Source organism: Octopus bimaculoides, chromosome 11 (assembly GCF_046866305.1).
Source record: "Octopus bimaculoides isolate indiv1 chromosome 11, ASM4686630v1, whole genome shotgun sequence".
Taxonomy (NCBI): Eukaryota; Metazoa; Mollusca; class Cephalopoda; order Octopoda; family Octopodidae; genus Octopus; species Octopus bimaculoides.
The window spans coordinates 47,093,473-47,099,313 of NC_142938.1; positions in this window are offsets into that span (position 1 = coordinate 47,093,473).

The window sequence follows — 5,841 nt, forward strand, 5'->3', positions numbered from 1 at the left end:
GACACAAACAAAGGACTAAATTGTCATCAACAGAACCGAATATTTTGAGAGATGAGTGTTGCCAGTAATGCAGTAATGCCGAAGGCAGTAAAAAGTTTAATAGACGAATGTATATATATATATATATATATATATGTGTGTGTGTGTGTGTGTGTGTGTGTGTGTATATGTACATGTACTTTTTACCTTTTACTTGTTTCAGTCATTAGACTGCGGCCATGGTGGGGCACCACTTTGGAGAATTTTTAGTCGAATGAATCGACCTTAGTACTTACTATTTTAAGCCTCGTACTTATTCTATCGGTGTCTTATATCGAACCGCTAAGTTATGGGATGTAAACGTACCACCACTGGCTGTCAAGCAGTGGTTGGGGACAGACACAAGGACACACGCACATAGATATATACATACATACATACATACAGACAGACATACACACACACACGTATATATATATATATATATATATATATATATATATATATATATATGTACCCAACGGGCTTCTTTCAGTTTTCGTCTACTCACAAGGTTTTAGTTGGCCACACAGTTTACATCCACACACAAGGCTTTAGTTGGCCCGACGCTATAATAGAAGACACTTGCATAATGTGTCACGCAAAAGGCCTGGACTAAGAGCCATGTGGTTGGGTAGCAAGCTTCTTACCACTCAGTCACGCCTGCGCTGATATATACCGATGTGTGTGTGTGTGTGTGTGTGTGTGTGTGTGTGTGTGTGTGTGTGTGTGTGTGTGTGTGTGTATTTTTGGGGTTAGGCACAACTGTAAGCTAATGAAGTTCACTATTCTTTTGTCATCTCTCTTTCTTGTCATCAACAGAACTGAATATTTTATTTCAATTATTGGACTGCGGCCCCATTCTGAGGTACTACCTGCTTTGAAGGGTTTAGTCGCGTGGTTTCAAAATTTTGTTGGGTTGCTGCCTCCTCGGTTCTAGGTCTATCCTTTCCGGCTACCCGCTCCAACAAAGAGATACCTCCTTTTACGGCAAATCCAAAACAACTTAACATAGAAAATCCATTTTGTCCCGTTACCAAGTTAGAGTAAATTTACATCTTGACTGTTACTACAGTTTTCCCCGCATGTTTAATGGGATGGATGTGCATCAGACTGAAAGATACTAAGAAGTAGTTTTAGATTTCTGCATTCAGTAATTTTCAGTTTGTTTATTTGCTTAGAAAGAAGCTGATAGATCTAACTTTGATATGGTTAAACTCATTTCCTAAGAGTTACTCTCTTTTACTTGTTTCAGTCATTTGATAGCGGCCATACTGGAGCACCGCCTTTAGTCGAGAAAATTGACCCCCAGGACTTATTCTTTTGTAAGCCTAGTACTTATTCTATCGGTCTGTTTTGCCGAACTGCTAAGTTGCGTGGACGTAAACACACCAGCATCGGTTGTCAAGCGATGGTGGGGAGACAACCACAGACACACAAACACACATACATATATACGACGGGCTTCTTTCAGTTTCCGTCTACCAAATCCATTCACAAGGCTTTGGTTGGCCCAATGCCTTAGTAGAATACACTTGCCCAAGGTTCCACGCAGTGGGACTAAACCCGGAACCATGTGGCTGGTAAGCAAGCAACTTACCACACAGCCACTCCTGCGCCTTTGTTGAACTTCCTGAATAAATCTACCAGGTAAGCAATATCATGCTTGTCGGTTTTAGTTCATCGCAGAGAACAGAATTAGATTCTTTGAAGAATTCAACGACTACCTTAAATAATGTACAGAAATGTCTTAGATTCTTTCCTTTTGACAACCATCGAACTTCTGTGTGCAACAACAAGCATTCAGAATCTTCGCCATTTTCAGTGCAGAGCTATTGAAAAAGTCAGGAATTGAGACCACGTACCTTGGTTTTATTTATTGCTGTGATAAACTGTACTCAAAGATTTGTGAAGTCTACTACTTGGGTTTTTTACAATTAGATGATATCTGGGTATTAAACGAGTACATTTCTCCGTAAATATGTACAGATTTTCCCAATAAACTGATAACGTTACGATGACGACTTACTATTGGTGTTGCTCCATCTTTTGCACGAGCAGCTAGAATGTTGATGATTGGAATGCCTTTCCTTTTGAAAAATATCTCAGCAACACGAAACACTGCTTCCCCTGTTTCTATTTGTTTCTAGTTACCGTGGAAATCACAGCTCTTGAACCAAACGTTCTTCTTTGACAAAACAAATATAAGCAAGAAACAAATTTGTATTGCCTGGTAGAGTGGACTCATCTAACTACAAGATATTTTGTTATCCAAAGTATGTTTCACTATACGTCTTCAAAGTTTTTAGCTATTTCATCCACTCTTTTTGTTCATCATTTCCGTCTATGGCTTTGATAAGCTGATCAAGTTACCTGTGTAAAACTCTGCAAAACCTCTCTTTTTGCTAGCAGAATAAGCTCATCTCCAGTTGTATGAGAATGACGAGATCTAGCAATTGGCAATGAAATGCATGATACGTGCAAACTATCGCTATATTGTTGTGAATTGCTAGCAAACATATTTCCAATGGTTTTATGCTTCTGAAAACTTCGAAGTGATTGGAAATACGCAAAGTTTTTGTTTACTTTTGCAGTGGGTATTTTCTTCAAATGTTAAAGACGCTTGTAAAGCTTCATGACTTCATTTGAAAAGACTTTTTCGCACATTAGACACATTGGTTACTGTAAGATATTTGATGATACGAGGAGATACTGAGAAGTTACTGGCTTTGGGTAAAAGAAAATACAGGAGGATCAGTTGATTATGATTTTATTCACTCTATTCCCCTCTCAGATTCACGCATTTATTTCAACGGTTCTTCAGTTTTCCAAGCCCTGTAAAAGAACTCGGAAGTCTGGGCCTCCAACCAAGCCTTTTGCGATACCCTTCAAGCCAGGAACTCTTCAGCACCCCTCGTGTTCCTGACTATACTGCCTACACTTCTTTACTTGTTTACTTTACTTGTTTACTCTGCAACTAAAAAAGAAAAGAAATGACTTGTTTGTAAAAGTCATGGTATTGCTTAGCTGTTGTTATAACAAGTAATACTTTATTACTTTTAATGACACGCTTGTTATTATATTAAGGCAGCATCAAAGTGTGTTGTGATATGTCTTTCTATTATAAGCACGAAACCTGAAATATTGGGGGACGGGGCTAGTTGATTGCATCAACTCCGTTGCTCAACTGGTATTTGTTTTATTGATCCCGAAAGGATGGAAGGCAAAGTTGACCTCAGAATGTGAAGTCGGAAGGAAGAAATGCTAACGATTCTACTAGGTTACTGCCTTCGTTTTGATATTGAAAATTTGCAGCAGAAGTCATATGTAAATAATTCAAATATATTTATCTGAGACAAAATAACTTTAACCTTAACTTTGAAGAAAAGTTAAAATATCAAATACGGAAGCTATTGAATATTTTTCACCTTTTCCCTAAATTTGTAAACCCAAGGGGAAAACAATGACTTTTGGAATAAAAATACTTCGATGTCAAATTGTAGTTACTTAGAACCACATGATTTGGTTCGTGATAGGTGTCAATCTCTATGGTTCGTGGTAGGGCCGTGGGGGTAGAATCCTCAGGCACGTCCTCTATAGGGCCCTATCAGAAGCAACCATCATTAGGCTTTCCGGTTGGATTCCTAAGCATAACAAACTGAGATTATGGATATTATCCAATCTGTTTGTTCTTTGTCTACCTCTAGTCTGCTGCCGGTTGTCTTGGCTTGTAAAATTCGTCTTGTGATTCTTTCCTGCGGCACTCTACTCAAATATCTTCAATATGTATGTATGTATGTATGTAGGTAGGTAGGTAGGTATCTATGCATGCATGTATATACATACATACATATATATACACATATATATATACATATATATATATATATATATATGTGTGTGTGTGTGTGTGTGTGTGTGTGTATGCATATATAATCGTAAATCTGAGGGTGATGAATTGAAATAATTTATTACCAGTGGTTAGCATGCATAAATAAAAGTCAAAAGATATAACACACTTTTAAACTTATAAGAGTGTATAAAATATTTTATACACAAAGATGAGACCATTGACAGGACTCCTTACATGATAAAAAGGCCAGATGTAGATACACACATTTATATATATATGCATATACATATATACAAACACACACACATATGTATATATATATATATATATATATATGTGTGTGTGTGTGTGTGTGTGTGTGTGTGTGTGTGTGTGTGTGTGTATTTATAAATATATACATATCCATATATATATATATATATATATATATATATATATATATATATATATATATATATATATATATATATATATATATATATATATATATATATATATATTTATGAATACACACACACACAAACTCACATACATATATAAATACAGAGAGAGAGAGAGAAAGGGAGAGAGATAGAGAGAAAGAGTGAGAGAGAGGTTGACACCGTCCTCGAGCTTCCCTAGGACCATTGTCACTACTGGAAAAACAACAAGAAGTAGCCATAGTGAATAGATTATTTATTACTGTTGTTTTTCTGGTTTTGTAGTTGTTGTTATGTTTAAGTCTCACCTCCAAATTATGAAAACATCGCCCTGGCTTTTTATTTGGAATAGTGCTCCTAGACCACCTTATCTAGTGTCAGTTTCTCTTTTAAAAACGGAATGGTTTACTTAGAGAAGGGTTTAGTTGTTTTTTCTAGTAGATCCAGTGACCATATAAGAGGTTTCTTCGTTTAACATGTGGGTTGTGGCAGTAGGAAGCTGAGCATGAATATATCAAATTATGCCCAGACCAATGAGTTAGAAATCAAGCAACAAAAATATCTCCGTTAATGGCGCCAAAAGGGTCAGGTAGTAGCGTTAAACCGGGCAACAGATTAGGCCTGACAGCCAAGGATTAATTAATTACATTTGAAAGGATTAGAGTGTGAGAGATATATTAGGAGAAGCTGGGTCAAAAGTCTTTTGAGATAGAATTTCAGTGCTGGGTGTCCATCATCTAAACCGTATAACGCTGACACACTCCTACACTCTCACATGCTAACATGCTAACTTCTTATATTACATACACGGACACGCTTCCCCCTCAATCTCTCTTTCCCTTCCCACACAGAGACGCATTTAAAAGTGAAAAATTTTTTAATGCTATGGAATGAGTTGGACAACCAGAAACAGTACTGATATCAATATAGTCATGTAGATGCAGTACTGCGGACAGTGAATTAATGTTTTCATGTAAGTGATATTACAAATAGCAGTTAGGGCAGTGAGCTGGCAGAATCGTTAGCATGCTGAGCGAAATGCTTAGCGGTACTTCGTCCGTCTTTACGTTCTGAGTTCAAATTCCGCCGAGGTCAACTTTGCCTTTCATCCTTTCGGGGTCGATAAATTAAGTACCAGTTGAACAGTGAGGTTGATGTAATCGACTTACACCCACCTCCGAAATTGCTGGCCTCGTGCTAAAATTAGAAACCGATATTACAAATACCAGTAAGGTGGGAAGCTGGCAGACTCGTTAGCCAGCTGGAAAAATTGCATAGCGGCATTTCGTCCGTCTTTACATTCTGAGTTCAAATACCGCCGCTGTCGACTTTGTCTTTCATTCTTTTGGTACCGATAAGTAGTACTTGTTAAACACAGGGATCGATGTAATCGATTAACTCCCCACTCTCCACAACATTTCAGGCCTCGTGCTTATAATAGAAAGGATATCACGAATACAAGTTAGAGAATAGGCTGGCAGAATCTTTAACGCGCCGGACAAAATGCTTGACGGCATTTCGTTCGTTTTTACATTCAAAGTTCAAATTCTC